Source organism: Notamacropus eugenii, chromosome 1 (assembly GCF_028372415.1).
Source record: "Notamacropus eugenii isolate mMacEug1 chromosome 1, mMacEug1.pri_v2, whole genome shotgun sequence".
NCBI classification, from domain to species: domain Eukaryota; kingdom Metazoa; phylum Chordata; class Mammalia; order Diprotodontia; family Macropodidae; genus Notamacropus; species Notamacropus eugenii.
Genome location: NC_092872.1, coordinates 415,713,712 through 415,733,013, shown reverse-complemented (window position 1 = coordinate 415,733,013; position 19,302 = coordinate 415,713,712). Strand labels below are relative to the sequence as shown.

General features: G+C 38.5%; 1 protein-coding gene across 4 annotated transcripts in view; it reads left to right on the top strand.

The window, feature by feature from the left end:
• Positions 1–4,081: 4,081 nt before the first annotated feature.
• The window catches only part of CNOT6 (CCR4-NOT transcription complex subunit 6), a 52,009-nt gene continuing 36,788 nt past the window's right edge, over positions 4,082–19,302 (top strand). For 3 of the 4 annotated variants that reach the window (XM_072631221.1, XM_072631220.1, XM_072631218.1), the window contains exon 1: positions 4,082–4,204. The gene's annotated coding sequence lies outside the window, so the exon portion shown is untranslated. Of the gene's footprint in view, positions 4,205–12,598; positions 12,719–19,302 lie in introns of all 4 variants that reach the window. The other variant, XM_072631219.1, reaches the window with a different exon arrangement.

Sequence of the window (19,302 nt, the reverse complement as noted above, 5' to 3'; positions counted from 1 at the left end):
AAAAAAAAGATTAGGTCTCCCTATCTTGCCCAGGCTGGAAGAGGAGCCATTGACCACCCCAGGTCCGTTATTATAATTGGTTCAAGAGCCTTGACCTGCTCAGTTTCTGATGAGCACATGAAGCCTGGTGGACTTCACTCCTAGCAGCTTACTACATTAATATCAAACTTAATTCGGACACCCAATTAGTTTAGCCTACAGTGTAGAACTGCAGTGCTCAAGAGATCTGCCAGTCTCAGTTTCTCCTACAGCAGCAGAGGGCTTTGATTACCAAACTTCAGCTCTGATTCTGAAGAGAAAGAGGTGATATACTAGATGCTAGGTACTAGGGATAGAAAGATTAAAGGAAAAAAGTCCTTTGCCTTCAAAATTAAAATTCCAGCAAAGTATACAGCAGTAGCAGATGGATAATAAAAACTCATTCAATTGAAATTTTCCTTGAATCCTAGTGGGAGAGAGTACAATATGTACACAGATAAGTAAAGGCAAGATCATTTGAAGAAAGTGAGCATTAGTGAGAAAGGAAGGAAACCTGCCATTATTGAGTATCTACTAAGTACCAGGCACTGTGCTAAATGCTTTCCAAATAATACCTTTTGATCCATCCTTACAACAAAACTATAAGGTAGGTGCTTTTATTATCCTCATTTTACAGTTGAGGAAATTGAGATAGAGGATAAGAAACTTGCCCAGGGTCACAGAGCTACTAAATGTTTGAGCCTAGATCTGTCACTAGTCTGCCATAGGCCTTCTTATAGGGGGTAGCATCTGAACTTGGCCTTGAAAGAATTTAAGGATTCTAAGAGGAGGGGTAAAGAGGGAAGGCATTCCAAGAATAGGAAACAGCCTATGCAAGCCATGGAGGTAGAATATAGGGTGCTGAGTTCAGGGAAATAAGTAGGCTGGTTTGATTAGAATATAGAGTACATGAAGAAGAATAATGAAAAATAAGACTGGAAAGGTGGGATCTGAAGGGCTTTAAATATCATACTGAGGAGTTTATTTTAAAGGCAATAGGGAGCCACTGCAGATTCTTGAGTAGGTTAGTGATGTGTTCAGTCCTGTGATTTAGGAAGATTGGTTTGGCAGCTATGTGGAGAGTAGATTGAAGAGAGGTAAGAGTTGGATGTAGGAAGACCAATTAGATTAGGTGAAAGGTGATGAGGACCTGAATTAGGATATGCATTAAGTCCTTTTCGGGAAGATGGTCTTATGAGATAATGTAGAGGAAAATCAACTAGATTTGGCAACTGATTGGATATAGGGGATGAGGGAAAAGGAAGAGTCAAAACTAGGACGTTGCAAAATTGGGTGATTAGAAGAGTGGTGACACTTGTCAAAAATGAGGAAGTTTAGAAGAGATGTAGGTATGAGCGGGAAGTTAATGTGGTCTTTTGTAAGTATGTTGAATGTGAGATGCTTATGGGACATATTTTTGGAGATATCTTGCAGGCAACTGGTGATAAAGGACTGGAGCTCAATAAGAAATTAGAGCTCTATCTATAGATTTGAAAAATCAACTGCATTGTGATGATAACTGAATCAATGGGAACTGATAAGAAGGCCCAGGATAGCATCTAGAGGAATACCTATGGTTAGGGGGGCCAATCATGGAAGATGCTATATCATAAAAGAATGAAAAAGAATGGTTAGATGAGAAAGAGAACTAGGAAAGAGCTGGGTCATGAAAGTTGAGGGAGGAGACAGTATACAAAATCACGAAGTGGCCAGAAGTGTAAAAAACAAAACCAAACCCAAATAAACAAACTGCAGAGAGGTCAAGAAGGACGAGAATGACAAACAGCCATCTGACCTAGGCAAGAGCAGTTTCTGTATGGTGGTGGGGTTGGAAGCCAGATTGGTAAGGGTTGAGAAAAGGGTGGGAGGAAGGTGGTGGAGACAATCAGCTATTTCTAGGAATTTAGCTATGAAAGAGAGGAGAGATATAGATAGCTTGAAGTGAAGGGGTTCTTTCTTTCTTTGTTCTTTTCTTTTAAAGGATTAGGGAAGACAGGGCATACTTAGGAAGGACCTGGAAGATAAAGATAGACTGAAGATTAAATAAAGAGGATGATTGAAATAAGGATATAGAACCAAGGGTACCCAGAGAAGGGTCAACTTTGGAGAGAAGAGGTATCTCTTTGTCATACTGCAGCAAAGGAACAGTGAATGGGGGATGATATAGATCAGTTTTTATATCTAGAAAAGGAAAAAAATGGGGGTTCTCCATGGATGCCTCTATTTTCTTAGTAAAGTAGGAGGCACTGTCTTCAGCCAAGGTGTGGTTGGTAAAGGACAGAGTAGAAGGAGATTTAAAGAGAGATTTGGAAGAGTATACTCTGTGAAGACTATAAGAGAATGTAAGTCAGAGAGGAATGAAAGAATTGTCTTACAGCAGTGAGGGCTGGGTTGAGGTTATGTAACATGAATTAATAGAGGAGCTTCTATTTAGCATCATTAGAATGGGAGTAGAAAAGGTGGGGATTGGGGTTAGTCAAGGTGTGAGTGGGGACAGAGAAAAAGAAACAAGGGTAGAAGAAGAGCATACTTAGATTGTAAATTGGAAAGGAGTAGTTCACTACATTGCTAAGGTGGGCCAGAGAAGGAAAGGTCCACTGGGAAAGCAAGGAGATGACACAGAATAGTTTTAGGTGTGAAGTTCAGTGAGGAATGGAAGGATAGGGAGTTATGAGATAAGAAAGAATTTCAGATCTGGATAATAGAGTTGGAAGAATTATGGGAGATAGGGAGAACAAGTTTATGACCTTTTTTGTGCAGCTGAGGTGAAGCAAAATTACAGTTCTGGGAGTAGAGGCTGATAAAGTGGAAGGTTCATGTATGTGAAGAAATAATAGCAGACATTAGAGTCCCCAAGCATCAAGGCAGGGGTACAGGCAGAAAGCAGGTCTGTGAGGCCCCTTTAGATGAAGCAGAGGGAATGACCTGGGGGCAATAGCCTACTACGAAGAATCTGGATTGGGAGATAAAAGGAAGCAATAATAATTTACATTTATAGGCAGCTTTCAGGTTTACAAAGTATTTTCTCTAGTCATCTATCAGTCATTTAGCATTTACTAAGCACCTACTAAGCTCCAGGCTATACAGGAAGTAGGGAGTGAAAGCTATTATTTATCCCTATTGGACAGAGGGAGGAAACTGAGGCTGGGAGGTGAATTTACTTGCCCAAGGTCAGGGGGCTAGTAAGTGTCAGCTTCAGGTTTCCTGATTTCTTTTCTTTCTGCTACACGTGAGTAGAGTGTGTACGGATGGGACAAAACCAAGAGGGTGGGGGTGTGAGGGGATAAAAGAAAAAAGAGAAAAAAAGAGGTTGGGGGGCAGGAGAAGAGAAGAGGAAGAGGAGGAGGAGGAAGAGGGAGGGAGGGAGGGAGAGAGAAGAGAAGAGAAAAGGGGAGGGGAGTGGAGAGGAGATAGAATAAGGAGAGGAGAGAGAAGAGTGGTAGGAGAGAGATAAGAAAGAAGAGGAGACGAAAAGGAGAGATAAAGAGGAGAGGAAAGAACAGAACAGGAGAGAAGAGAAGGAGGAGAGGGAGAAGAAGGGAGAAGAGAAAGAGAAAAGGAAAGAAAGCCAGAAAAGGTGGAGAAGAGAAGAAGGGGAGGGAGCGAACGGGGCAGGCCAGCTCAACCGCAGCCCTCTGCGGGGGGAGTGGGGAGGCAGAGGCGTTTGTTGTGCTGTTCCCCGAGCTGGTCCCCGAATGGTCGCGTCCAGAGCCCGCGGCCAATGGGCGGCGGGGATGTTGGGAGCCGGGACCGCTGTGTGGGCTCTCGCTGGCTGGGGACGGCGGCCGCCGCCATGATGCTTGTTTGCTTTCAATGAAAACGAGGGGGGCGAGGAGGAGGAGGCGGCGGTGGCGGCGGCGGCGGCGGCGACGACGAGGAGGAGACGGCGGCAGGGAAGGCGAAGAGGGCGGTGGCGAAGAAGAAGCGGCGGCGGAGGGGAGGCGCGGGTGGAGGCAGTAGCGGCGGCGGCCGGGCTCCGGGCGGGCGGCCGCGGCGCCCTCGGAGGGAACAAAGAGCCGCGGGAGGCTGAGGCTGAGGCGGCGGCGGCTGAGGCGGGAGCGGCGACGGCGGCAGCGGCGGCGGCGCGGCGGCAGCTGGGGGGACTGGTATGGTGGTTCCAGAGGTCACACCCCGCTGCACTCACAGGGAGGAGGAGGAGGCGGAGGAAGGAGGCGAACCCCGAGAGGTAAGCGCTCGGGAGCCGGGACCCCCCAGCTCGGCTTGGGCCGGCCGGGGAAGGAGCCGAGGCTGAGGAAGGGTCGGGGCAGGAGGAGGGTGGCAGGCGGTGGGGGGGAGGGAGGGGGCAGAGGGGGAGGGGAGCCGGGACGGGCAGGCGGCCTGGGCTGCCCTCGCGGGGCTCCCGGGCACTCAGGCTCCTCTTCCTGACCCCCAGGATCCCCCCCACTCCTGGAGCAGCTGTTCGCCCGGGAGAAGTTGTCTTGCCCCGAAACTTGCCATCCTTGATCAGCCCGGGCCGAGGGGCGCACGTACGCTCCGCGCCCCAGGCTGGGCACCCTGGATGTCTTCGCTGCCACCTCCATCTCTTATTCCTCCTCCTCCCCACCTCGAGCTCCGTTTCTTTTCATTCATCTCAGCCCCGGGGGCGAGTTCTCTTTCTTTTCCTCTTCCCCCGCTCCCCATCAGCGTGGAAGCACCCACACTTCAACAACAACAAAACCACAACTTTTTTTTTTGTCCCATGAAAGTGGGGAGGAAAACCCCCACACCGCGGAGCTGCTCGTTCAAGCAGAGCTGTCGATTGTTGTGATAAGAATCTGCAACAACTAGTGTCGCTGCAGCTGCAGGTCGGGATGCTGAGGCCTAGTTGGCACCAAAAAAAGCCACCACGGCAGCAAGCAGTCAGAGGCTGAGTCAGAAACCATCAGGAAAGAGAGTTAGGGCTTTGATTGACAGAAGCGCAGGGAAACCGAAGGGAGGTGGGTGGGACTTAAGATGACTAGCAGGTAAGTGGCTGAGACGGGGAGGCTTACACATGCAGGAAATCAACAGTAGAGGATTGCTTCCAATTCCGTTCTTTGGGATAACTCCAAGAACATGCCTGCTTCTTGGGGATGTTTTGTTTTTTTTTAATCAGTGAGTAATTTTGTATCCAGCTAGTAGGAGAAACTAAGTAGACTACGTTTGTAACAGGATGAAATAATTTGGATAACCTGTGTAACTTTGATTTTCAGGGGTAGACATTGTATTTGTTTTGGCGTCATGTGGAGATGGGTGTATGCATGTTTTATATTAATATTCTTGTATCCGGTGATTCATGGGAGCAGATTTCTTTAAAAAGTGATTAACTGGAACAGTAATACTAACTTTAGAACATTTTTATCGGCCCTAGCGGGTTAAAGCTGGAAGGACCTAAAAGATCCTATCTGTAGTCCAAACCCCTTCATTTTGCAGGCGAGGAAACTTAAGTGGCCTGCCCACAAGGTCACATAAAGAATTAGTGGCAGATCCAGACTACAAGTTCAGTGTTTTGATTCAGACTTTAGAACACAAGTTTTGCATGCAGTTGGAACATAAGGTAGTTGAAACATATAGTGCTGTATGGTTTGCAGAGTACTTAAGTTTTCACTTGCCTTTTTCATAACAACTATGTGAGAGATAAATGCTGTTATCTCTATTTTGCAGAGAAGTAAAGATAAAGTAAATTCCTTGTCAAGGTCATACAACAAATAGTTTCTCCAGGTGGAATTTTTGAACCCAGGTCCTCCTGGGTTGTATTTCTGTGTGTTGGGGTAATTTGTCTCTCTAGTAGTATGAGTTAAGTTTTAAAAGATAGCTATCTATTATTATGCTAGTTTGAATCCACTTTCCCTCTCTTTTGAAATTGGACCTAGAATCAAGAACTGACTTATGAAAACTAATTCAGAAGAATTAACCATATTTCAAATGGTCATCTTGACATTCTGGGATTTGCAACGAGAAATAAATCATGTGTTACATGAGTATGTCCAAATTTACATTAATTTTGTTTACGTTGCTCTTGGCTGTATAGGCCCAGTAAAACTTTTCTTTTCACTTTGGATTCTCGAAATTTTTAGATTTTCTCTTTGGACTCTGATTCACAGAGGAATAAAGGTGAAAAAAAAATTAAGTATGAAATATGACTGAGGTTTTTAAAAGCTTATAAAAAATAATAAAACTTATATGTAGAAACAACAGAAGTTATGTCTCTTACGAGGTACTTTGGAAAATTCTGTATTTTAGTGATGATTCTGTTGCTTCAAACATTTTTAGATTATCTCTGGGGTTTTTCTTAATTCTACATCTAGTTCTAAATATACTCAAGTGGTAGCAATTCTTCGTCATTGAGTTAGAATTGTAAAGTTGGGCTTTTTTTTAGAAAGAGCTTTAAGACGCCTAAAAGCATATAATCTGACTTATTTTACCGATGAGAGCGCTGAGGCCCAAAGATATTGTGACTTACCTAAAGTCACATTAATTAGTATCACATTAGTCTTTTGATTCCTAATTCAGTATTCATTCTTTCTACCTTTTGAGGGTCAAGTTATTTTCTGAAAATAGCCAAAAGTCTCTCAGAGTCACTGAGTGTGATGGATAAGGTAGGTAAATCAACTGGGTAATTCCGTTTTTTACTCAGAGGTGTGACTGTAAAAGAACAAGACTATTTGTGTCTAACTGATTTTGATAGCAATTCCAAATGTGGCTTAAGCTATATTAGACTATATCTCCCAGTGTATCTGCTTAGGATGCAATCTCATTACATTTTATCCTATATACTATATTGTCAAGTGCAAACACTTCATTAACTGATTATAAAAGTCCAGAAGTTTCTTACTGCCCATTGTTCAGTTAATCAGGCAGAGTTGGTTAGGAAAACTTCCAACTCTATAATGAAATTTTATTCAGTGGAAAAACCCTGAAATCATTTGCTAATGTAGAAGAACTCATTGTTTCTTGTTATATATATATAGTTTTTAAATGCATAAAATTATATTGCCATTGATACATTGAGGTTTGTAGATACATGTATCCTCCATGTATTTATGAACTTATAGATTTATAGATACATATATCCTACATGCAATACTGAAAGAAAAAAAACGTTTTAGTAGGGGCCATCTGGCACCATTAGTTTTAATGGCAATAATTTTGGGATTTTGGGGTAATTATATTTTTAAATTTTCTTGTGAGTTAGTTGTCACAAAACTGCAGTTGTAGCTCCAGACCTCTAGTTGTCAAGAAAAGTCATTATTACTGACATATTTCTTTAATTTCTTCCTCAAAAGAAGTTTAAATTTGGAAAGATGGCCGGGATGGGAAAAGGGAGTAAGCTAGTTATATAGTGAGACTGAGTGATAACTCAAACTGTACAAGTGCTTACATAATGTTAAAAGACCTGGAGGGAAGGTCTCCCACTGAGGGGAATGCACTCACTTTTCTTCATCTCCCTTCCCTTGCCCAGGAATGATTGTTTTGAAAAGACATAAACATAAGTTGCATAGATAAAAAGGACTACATGACTTGATTCAACTGTTAAAGGGATTGCCTCTGTAGATGGGATCACAGATCCATGAGTTCTGTTTTGAAAAAACAACAACAGCAAACTTGTATCTCTGAAACCAAAAGAGGTAAAAAACAGACTAGCTTCTTGAGATAAGGGACTTTTTAGGTTTTTTTGCTTCTCTCTGTATCCCCAGTGCTTAGGACAGTACCTGGAATATAGTAGGCATTTAATAAATGCTTATTGACTGATGAACTTTAAAAATCTTTAAGATTTTAAAAGCCTCGATTTTTACTTACATCCATATATGGTAATTTAAATTCACAATCCATGTACTTTGGTGTATAGTAGGGTATATTACATTCAAACTACTTTAGATCTTTAATAAATTAATTGTAGAATGTCATAGTGGTTAAGAAGGCAGTATGATAACTAGAAAAAATCCACTGACCCCTGATTTTGAATACATCTTCAACACTTAATTATGTATGTTACCATGGAAGAATCATTTCTTCTCTTTGGGCTATACTTTCATCATCTGAAAAATGGAGATAATGGAGATAATAGTTGTACCAACTACCTCACAGACTTATTTAGGAAAAGTACTTTGTAAACCTTAAAGCACTATATATAAATGTGAGTTGCTGTTAATATTGAATTCTTAATACAAAAGTAGAAATGTGATTTGGGCATAAGACTGGGACTTAAGGTGAGTTTTATTGCTGGCTTCAATTGTAGTTTCTTTCTGTGGTTTTGAATTATCCCACTTCTGCCCATCATTTAAATTTTCTTGGTAAGTCAATGACATTTCATGGAAAGAGTAATAAAGAGGTGCCTCTTAGTATCTAAACCCAGCTATATCATTGTAGATTTAACATACATGTTAGATATTCTGCAGATGTATTAAATTGTATTTACTGTTCACTATTGTATCTTGAATTTTAATGCTACTGTTGGGAATACCTCTCTTAACAATCCTGTCTGAATGTGTAAAATTAAAGGATTATTTAAAACAAAATGAAATGATGTTATACTTGGGAAGGGTTTAGGTATAACAAAACATGAGTCCATTTACAGGTATACTTGTAAAAGAGTCAAGCTTTAAGTTCTAGGGAGGCAGTATATTTAATTTCTGTGCATCTGAAATTGGAACCAGAAATTTTTTTAGTTTCAAATGACCCCCATTTTTTTCCAAACTTTGGATGGGCCTGTGCCTCTTTTTGGTAAATGAACTAATAACATTTTAGCCTGGAGGATATAAAGCTCTTTGAGTGCAGTGACTTTTTTCTTTTTGTATCTCCAGCACTTGGCTTGGTACTTTGCACATGGTAGGCACTTAATAAATATTGGTTGTATTGAAATGTTCATTGGAATTGTTTTTCTTTTTTAAAAATATACTTTTATTTATTTCATTAAATATTTCCCAATTACATGTCAGTTTTTTTAACATTTATTTTAAAATTTTTTTGAGTTCCAGATTCTCTCTCTCTCCTTCCCATCCATCCCCCATCCCATGAAAAGGCAAGTAATATGAAATCAGTTATACATGGGCAACTTTTTTTCCTCTAATTCTCCTGCCTTTTCATGGAATATAGAAACTAAGGTCCTCTTCTCCTGTTTTATCCTGGCATGGATGAATGAACCTGGGTTCTCAAACATGCCAGCAGAATGGAAGCTGTATCAAGCTGTGAATGCTTCAAGTACAGTTTTGGCAATGAACTGTGTATCTGTCATCCAAGAATTATCCTAGCTAAATGTGAAAAAGCTTATTAACAGAAGGTTAACATTAGCCAGTAGATGATTTCTTTTTGGCTATAGCAACACACAAAAAACATACTATGATGTGTAGACATTAGGCTGAAGGAACATCTGCCTTGCTACACTGATTAAATCCCATCTCTTGAAGTATTGTGGTTGGACCCTAAATAGTTTTTTATACTTGTAATCTGCTTTCGTGATTTTTAGCTTAAATGCAAATTCAGTAATACAGATTAGAACATAAAAAGTAGAATTTATGATTCAAAACAGTTGCAGCACCTGTTTCTTTGTCATGTATAGCGTAATTTTCTTAGAGAATTTTTCTTCTTTCTCAGAGGTCCAAAGTCAATATGACTTTACTGTTAGTGGCCTGATGGTTAGTGCTTCAGAAGTATTAACTAAGCATAGGATCAACAGATTAGTTATTTTATGTCACTTGACATTTTATTAAATTATGTGTGATTTAAAAAGAAAAACAACATCACAAAAGGAGGAAAACCATTCTGAAGGCATTTATGGTAGTTAGCGGTCTTCTGTTGTACAAACTGATTTACAAATTTAAGAGAATGCTAAGCTTCTGGAATGTTAACTCTAATATTATAGGTGTGTATCATTCTGAATGGTTCATGAGTTGATTTAATAACGGACTCCTTTAAGCATGGAAGGAAGTTTTTTTTAAAAATCAATTTAAGTGCTATTTTTGTTTAACTTTGCATGTACAAGTGACAGTCCTCCATAAAAATATGCATCATTTGAAAAAACCCGTGTACAAATGCATGTTACAGCTGAGGAATATGACCATGGATGAAGGAGCCTTTCAGTTCTCATTCTGTGGTTCAGTTGAGCAGTTTCATGATTGACTGAATAACGGTATCCAGAGACTGTTGATTAGTTGCATATGTGAAGAAAGTATCTTTAGTAGTTATCTATAGGATTCTTTCCCTGGCCGTGTTCTGCTAATATTATCAGTGACTTACACACAAAAAATAGATAGCCCTGCTTAGCTAGTGATACAGAATTGGGAGGGCTAAGTAATAATAAATTTCATTACTATTTCCGTCCAGCTAAGAGACTTTAAAAGTCATTTACTCCTACCAATACATAAGCTGAAATCAGATTAAAATGTAATTGGGAAATGTTTAATAAAATACGTAAAAATACAATACAACATAAGGGATGTTAATTTGTGGTTTTTTAAGTCAATATGCAGTCCTCAGACATCCCTTTCTATTTGAGTTTGATACCACTGGTATAGGGAACTTATTGAGAGGGGAAACTTCAAAAAAAAAGTTTCTGGCAAACATTCAAGATCAGTGACAGGTTGCTATTTTCAAGGATACATCAGAAGTTGTACTTGAACCCTTGTCTTCCCAACTTTGAGGCCAGCTTTCTACTCATCATCCTAAATTACCTCCCCTAGCAATAATATGATCATAGAGTTTAAATCTGGAAGGAACCTTAGAGATTATGTAGCCAGTAACTTTTCTGTTCTTCAGTTTCTTCATTTATGCAAGTAACAAGCAAGACTGGGATTTGAGCTCAGGTTTTCTAAATGGAGTCTTTCATTTATACCATACTGGTTTATAATTTGTAGTTATTACTAAATGGTTTTTGTTACTTTAAGGATATCCCAAAAGTCTTGGTGCAGTTTGAACCTTTAATAACTTAAGCCTGCACTAAGACTTTTGGGATGCCCCATATAATTCACTTCATACCCCTCAAATATTTGAAGATAATGATCATATATCCTCTATTGTCCCTTCTTCAGGCTAAACATTTCCTTCACAAAATCTGTTTGAAGGGACACCAGAAAGTCACCTCATCCAACTTGTACTCAAATTATTGTTCCCTTCTACAAGATCTCCTTATTAAGTAGTAATTTAATTTCCAGTTAAAGACTTTTAGGGATAAAGCAGCCCATTATTCTAGATAACACTAATCTTTAGGAAGTTGTTTCATATATTGGCCAAAATCTGCCTCTCCCTAACTAGCATTTTAGTTTACAGTACACAGAAGTGCCCAAGTCTTATTTATAAATAATATTGTCAGATCGTGCCTCCCTTACTTATTGTGTACATGTTGTATGTACCTTGTTGAGCATGATGATCAGTTTTTCTGCTCATGTGATTTTTTTTTTTTAAAGATCCACTTGTAGAACTTTACAGTTACCCAAATTAATGAGAAAGGGGAAGGGAATATGCATCTATTAATCACCTACTGTGTGCCAAGAAGTGTTTTACAGAGATCTTATTTGATCCTCCAGGCATATCCTGGGATGTAGATGGTCTTATTATCTCCATGTTACTGTCAAATAGACTTGACTTCTGTCACATAGAATCATAGATATCTAAGACTGGATTTAAACTCAAGTACTTCTGACCACACACCCAGGGTGTGCACAGATCCATTACTCTAGCTAGTTGCCACTATGAAAGTTCATTTTTCTCATCAGCCTGTTCATTCAGAAACATTTAGTACCTGCTGTGTAAAAGGCATACTATGTACTGAGATATCTGAAGACCAAAACAGGACAGTTCCTGCCTTGGAGGAATATAACATATACGTACTAAAACTACATGCACACGCACACAGACCCACAACCACACCCCCCACTCTAACATAATGGGAAGAAGTGTGAGGAAAAGTCTATTTATATAGGAGATGGTATCTGAGCTAAGATTTGAAGGGAGCTACAATTGGAAGTGAGAATGGTTTCAGAAATGATGCGTATCTGGATCTGTTGGTGTCCAGTTTGTGTAGCAGGGAGGGCTGACAACTAGTGGGACTTGCTAACTACATCCACAAATCAGTTAATCATTAGGTATTTAAGTGCCTACTGTGTACTGGACTGGATAGGTTTTGAGGATTCAAAAGGCAAAAAGCAAAAACATACTCTTGCCCTCAAGGAACTTATGTTTCAAAATGGGAGTTTGTAGATTGAATAAATGGAATGGGCCCATATTCCAGTTATTTTAGTGGATATGGAAATAATAGTTTCTGGTACATAGTGTAAGTGCTTAATAAATGCTTATTAAATAATGTCAATTTTATTATTCACTTGATTTGGTGAACCAGGCAGCTCTGAAAGCATGTAGATCAGAAGTGATTCAGTATTGTGGCTATTTGGAGAAGGGGAATAAGGATTATAAAAAAAGGCAAAGTAGGATAAAGAAAATTTGGGAAAGCTACAGGAACATAGCATTTACAGTTTACTGGTATAAATAATGAGGAGTGACTTATTTCTTGTTTGACTTTAATTTTATTCAATAATATCCAAAATCCATAACTGTATTATTAGGAACCCAACCTGTTTTCCATATTTGATGTTTTTATGCATTTCAGATTAGCATGACATAGTGGATAGAGGACCAGCCTTGGAGTCAGGAAGACCTGGTTCAAGTCCCATCTCTGATACATACTCTCTGGCCCTGGGCAAATCACTTAATCTCTCAGTGTCCCCAGGTAACTTTAAGACTTTTAAGTTGCAGAGCAGTTCTAGTTGACTGATTCCTCAAGTTCTTTATACCAGTGAAATATCAAAGTTTTGACCTGAGTCATTTTTACCAGTTAACTAAATGTCTTGCAAGTCAGGATTATTTCATTCTTGTTGTACTTGTATCCCCAGTTCCTAGCACAGTCCCTGGCACAAAGGTACTTAATAAATGCATATTTCTACATCTGATTCCCCCCCTTCTCCCTGCTCACCACCCCCCTCCTCGGTTTTTGAGGATGAAGAGTGTCAGCTTTCATCAGAAGTTAACCTCTATATCTTTAGCAATTTTATTTATAACATTTTATTTTACTTAATGAAGTACTCCATTTATATGTATCTTTATATTGGGCTTAACTTTTATTTGAGGTTAAATTTAGGAGTATACATCTGTTTAGTTTTGTTATAATTAGTTTTGGAATGGCCTTTGTAATTCTAATAGATAATTTTACATTAGCAACTAATAAATAGCTAAAATGGCAATGAATCTGCATCATAATGCTTTCTCCACGATTTTGGAGGAAAATTGGGGGCGAATTCAGACATCAAATCATTTCAGAGAGCCATAAAAATAGAAATAACTTTAAATAATACTGATTTAAATGTGTATCTAATTGTTATCTTCAACAAAGGGAAAAGGAGTTATGGGGAGAAGAGTTTGAAGTGGAGAACCTGGATAAGTTTAGGATTTTGAGACACCAGAATTAGGCATTTTAATTTAAGTAAAAATGAAATTTGAAGTGCTTTGGTTCTTTAAAAAGGAAAAAAAATTAGTTTAGGGAAATATTGACTAATTAAATTTCAATAAACTTATAAGAAGAGTGAAAGCCGTCTTTCCCTTTGCCAGGAATAACACAAGATGCTCTCAATTTCTTGACCTATTAAATAATCCTACCAGTTAGACTAAGAAATATCTTTAGAGCCTGTAGTGTCAAATCAGATATTAAAATAGTCCTTTAAGCACTTTGGTAAGGGGGTTTACATAATATGTTTTGGCTTAATTAAGCCCAATCTTCTGAAGATCTCAATCAACAAACATTTACTGATCACCTACCATGTGCCAAATACAGCTAGACCTAGGGATACAGAAACAAAAATGAAAAAATTCCTGCCTTGAAGGAGCTTATATTCTGTTTGGAGAGACAATACACATTTAAATTTATACAGAATGAATTCTAGGTAATACCAGAATGAGAGAGAGTAGCGGCTGGGGGCAAGGAAGAGATCAGAAAAGGCCTAATATAGGAAGTCCAGATGTAGCTAAGTTTTAAAGGAAGTTAAGGATTCCCAGAAATAAAGGTGAGGAGAAAACACATTCTAGCCATGGAAAATAGCCTGTGCAGTATCACACAAGGGGAGGCAGAATGTGTGTAAGGAAAAGGAAGAAGGATAGTTTGGCTGGACTCTCAAGCTTGTGCCTAGAGCTAGGTTGTGAGGCAACTTGAAATGTTGAAAAGCATTCTTGGCTCTCTTTAAGATACACTCAGCTTAAGCATCATTTTCTGCAAGAGGCTTTTCCTGGTCTCTTCCTGCTGCCACTAATGCTTACCCCCTTTAAGATTACTTTGTATCAACTTTGTACCTGTCTTCTACATATGTAGAAACATTCATACATACATGCATATATACATGTATATACACACACACATATATACACATATACACAATGTAAATACTACAAATACAGAAAAGCTACACATTTGTGTTACCCAAGCTCAAATGTTCCTTCACTACTGCCGTCATTACCAAGACTAATTTCTCTTTCTGCTTAAGCAGTCCCATTCGATCTTGCCTCTGCCAACAGCTTGCCCCTTCTGTCATTCTTACTTTTTCACTTCTTTTCTAACTTTGATTCTCTGCTGTCTACAAACACTCCCATTTCTACCCATCCTTAAAAAACCCTCACTTGTTCTTTCTATCCCCACTATTGTCCTATATATTTTCTACATTTTGTAGCTAAACTCCTTCAAAAGACTATCTAAAATACATGCCTGCACTTTCCTCTCATTCTCTTCTTAACTCTTTACAATCTCTCTTTCAGCCTCATCCCATTGAAACTGTTGTAAAATTACCAGTGATCTCTTAGTTGTCAAATTCAATGGCCTTTTGTCAATATTCGTTCTCCATGAACTCTCTGTAGCATTTAATACTGTTGATATTCTCAATATACTTTTTTCTCTAGGTTTTTGAGACACCATTCTCTTATGATTCTCCTGTTATCAAACTGTTCCTTCTGTCTCATTTATTCATGGCCTGTGTTTTACTGAGTCCTGTTCTGAGCCTTTTTTTCTTCCTCTACACTATCTCAAGTGGTGATCTCATAAGCTTCCATGCATTTAATAACCATTTCTTTGCTGATGATTTTCAAACCGACCTATCCTGTCCCAACCTTTCTGTTGACCTCCAGTATCACATCTGTTTTTGCCTTTCAGACCTCTCCAACTGAATGCCCAGTAAACATCTTAAATTCTCAAGCACAGATCCCTAAACCTCCGCTCTCCTTCCTTCCCTATTACAGTAGAGGGCAACACTATCTTCCCAGTCCCTCAGGCTTGCAACCTAGGAATCATCTTCAACCCCTCTCTGTCTCTTACCCTCATATCCAAACTGTTGTCAAGGCCTATCAGTTTCACTGTTGCAGTATCCCTTTAATACTCTTTTCTTCTTTGACACTGCCAGTATTCTAGTGAAGTCCCTCAGCCTTTCATGCCTGGGCTATTGCAGTAGCCTGCTGGTAGATATGCCTGCCTCAAGTCTCCCTACTCCAATCCATTTTCCACTCAGCCATTAAAGTAATTTTCCTAAAGTGCAGGCAGATCTGACCATATCATCCGCCCCACCCCCCACTTAATAAACTCCAGTGTCTCCCTATCGCCTCCAGGATCAAATACAATATTCTCTGACATTCAAATCCCTTCGTAATCCAGTGCCTCACCTACCTTTCCAACCTTACATTTTACTCTCTGATACGTATTGTTTGATTCCAGTGACACTGGCCTCCTGGCTGTTCCATCAACGAGACTCCAGGCATTTTTTCTGGCCCTTCCTCATATCTGGAATGTTCTCCTTCATCTTTAACTTCTGACTTCTTTAAGTCCCACCTAAAATCCCATCTTTTACAGCAAGCCTTTCCAAGCTCTTTATTCTAATACCTTCTCTTAGTTAATTATTTCTTATTTATCCCCTATATAGCTTGTTTGTATATATTTGTTTGCTTGTTGTCTCCCTCATTGTGTTATGAATTTGTGAGCAATGACTGTCCTTTTCCTTTTTCTATCCCCAGTGCTTAGATTAGTGCCTGGCGTATTGTAGGGGCTTAATAAATGTTTTTTGATTGATTAATCCCTTAATGCCTCTTCTGTTAGAATGTTAACTCTTCAGTTTTTTTCCTTGTATCTTTGGTGTTTAGCACAGTCCCTTGCAGAGGCTTAGTGAATGTTTGTTGATAGTCATTCACATTAGCCCCTTGTTGCCTCACATACAACTTTTTCCTACTCTATTTTTTCTTAAAAGTTTTTTTTTAATTAATGCCTTTTGTTTTTTACATTGTTTTCATTTCCAAATATAGCCTTCTCTAGCAAACTACCCCTTGTAACACAGATTTTAAAAAGGTGTGTGGGGGGACTTCTGCAAAATCACACATGTTGAGCTTGAAAATGAATTCATTATTTCACACTCATAGTCCTGACCTTTGCAAAACAAGAAAAAAGAGTTTTTATTTTTTTTTTGCTATTACTGGAATATTTCTTTATTTTTAATTGAATTATTTTGTTTTCAGTGTTCGACAATCACTTCCATGTATCTTAGATTTTTTTCCACTCCCTCCCCCCTCCCTCTCTGAGATGTCATGCAGTCTTATATAGGTTCTACATGTACATTCCTATTAAATGCATGTTTGTAGAAGAATTAAAATGAATGGGAGAAACCATAAAACAAAACAAAATATAATACAAAAGAAAATGGTCTGTTTCTATCTGCAATCTAGTTCCATAGTTCTTTCTCTGAATGTGGAAGGCATTTTGCCTCAAGAGTCCATTGGAAATTTTTTCAGTCCATGCATTGCAGTGAAGTACTAAATCTACTAGAAAAATTCCTCGCACACTGTGGTTGTTGCTTTGTACAAAGTTCTCCTGGTTCTGCTCCTTTCATTCAGCATCAGTTCATATAAGTCTTTCCAGGCTTCTCTGAAGTCTTCTTGTTCATCGTTTAAAAAGAGTTTTTAAAAAATCCTTGTGACAGTTCTCTTTTTCTGTACTCTGTTGCCTTGTATATCTCATCTTCCCTATTACATACATGCTTCCAGAATGCAAAGATGGCCTTACTTATCTCCCATTGCCCATAATTATTAAATCTCTCAACTCATCACACACTTTACCAGATAGAAACTATTAATCTTTAGATTTTTTTTGTTTGTTTTGTCTTATTCGATCCCCCTTCAATCCCCTGAATTTGGAGACAGAAGATCTGGATTTGAATCTTTAACTTTGTCACTTGTCTTTGTGAGAAACCAGTTAACTTCTCTGAGCCTTCATTTGCCCATCTATAAAATGTTGAGTAATGATACTTGAACTGCCTACTTCTCAAAGGGTTATTATAAAAAAAGCTCTTTGTAAATCTTAAGGCTATTTAGATAGAAACTATTATATTCCATAAGAAGTCCTTCCTCTATTAAGATCTTTTGATACTTCATAGAGCTTAGATGTCCCTACAAAAACAGTAAATTTTTGTCCTTAATTAATCTTTTTAGATATCTTTTAATTTTTGTCACCTGCATTTTATAATAAATCACTTCCCCACACACACACACGCACCTTACCTTGTGATTCTTCATTTTAACAAAGAACAAAAAGAGGGAAAAAATTAGCTCAGCAAAGCTAATCAAAACATTAGTTGAAAATTACAATGTATGTAATATTCCAGAACCATACCCCCTTACCTCTATAAAGAATGAAGAAAAGTACATTTACTCCTCTCTGGGGCCAAGTTTGGTCATTATAATTAGCTAGCACTCAGTTTCTTTTAACTGTTCCTTATATTTTGTAACTGTTTTATTATATATTGTTTTTCTAAGTTCTTTTTATTGCGCATCCATTGTATGTCTTCCCATGCTTCTGAATTCTTAGTATTCATTTTTATTATAGTAAAACAATATTTTATTCATGTACCACAGTGTTAGCCATTGTCAGTTGATGGGTTTTCACTTTGTTTCCAGGTCTTTGCTACTACAAAAAGTGCAGCTATGAATATTAGTATAACTACTTTTCTTGTCTTTGACTTTTTTGGGAATATACACCCAATAGACCCTGAAGATTTTTGAAGACAGGGCTGGCAGAGCACAGACTATGGCAGCTTCTACCAAGCTGAAAACTCAGTATGAGTCTAGAGTACTGAATCTCTTGTTCAGTTGTTTTTCAGTCGTGTCTGACTATTCATAACCCTATTTGGGGCTTTCTTTTTTCTTTTATTTTTTCTTTTAGGGTTTTCTTGGCAGAGATACTGGATTGGTTTGCCATTTCCTTCACTAGCTCATTTTACAGGTGAGGAAACTGGGGCAAACAGGGCCAATAAGATGCCCAGAGTCACACAGCTAGTGTCCGAGGCCAGTTTTGAACTTAGGAAGATGAGTCTTCCTGACCCCACGTCTGGCACTCTATCCACTGTGCCACCTAACTGCCCAACATTTGTATCTGTTAGCCTGGCACTAATCAGAAACTCATTGCCAGGTTAGCTGTAAGATGGGATTCTTTTTTTTTTTTTTTTTGGCCTATAGCAATTCTAGAAGACTCTCTACTTAGTTATAAGGTTATAAGGTGATATGGTGGAGTGACCGTGTTAATGAAAACATAGACCCCTAAAGAAAGGGCCTTACTTTTTACCCCTTTGTATTTTGCCTACTGGCTTATTACATACTTTCTAGTCCTTTTTGAGTGTTGTTGGAATGTAATACATTAAGAAAAAGTATATTCTATTCAGTAAGGTAAGGATGTAAATACTATTGTAGAAAAATTCCCATCCATTATGGTTAAAATAAAATTATAGGGATCAATATTTAGCTACCTTAATTATCCAAAACATCAAATTCCTTGAGCATCCAAACACTAAAATTTTTGTACAGAAAAATTTTGACGGTGATTATTAAAATCATTGTTGTCACTTGATAGTCACCAAAGACTAGATTATTCAACTTTAGATGTTGAAACATCTTAACTAGATTATACATTCCTTGAAAACAAGAATCAGGTCTTGCTACATTATATACCCTGCAGTTCTTACCGTGGCTCCCTGCCCATGGTAATTTCTCATATGTTGATTGATGCAGAAAGTGCTGCCATGGCATTTGCAGTTTCTAAATTATTTTAATTTAATTGATTTTGCCAATATCCCTTTTCCCTGCTTTACCTTCCCCTATCTCCCCTCCAAATTAGCTTGTGGTCATATGATAAACTACCACAAAGAACATCAAAACTGTATACATTGTGGTTAAATTGTGTATTTTTTTTGTTTGTAAAATTAGGTGAGATTTTCGGGAGAAAATCTTGAATTAAAATTTATAGAT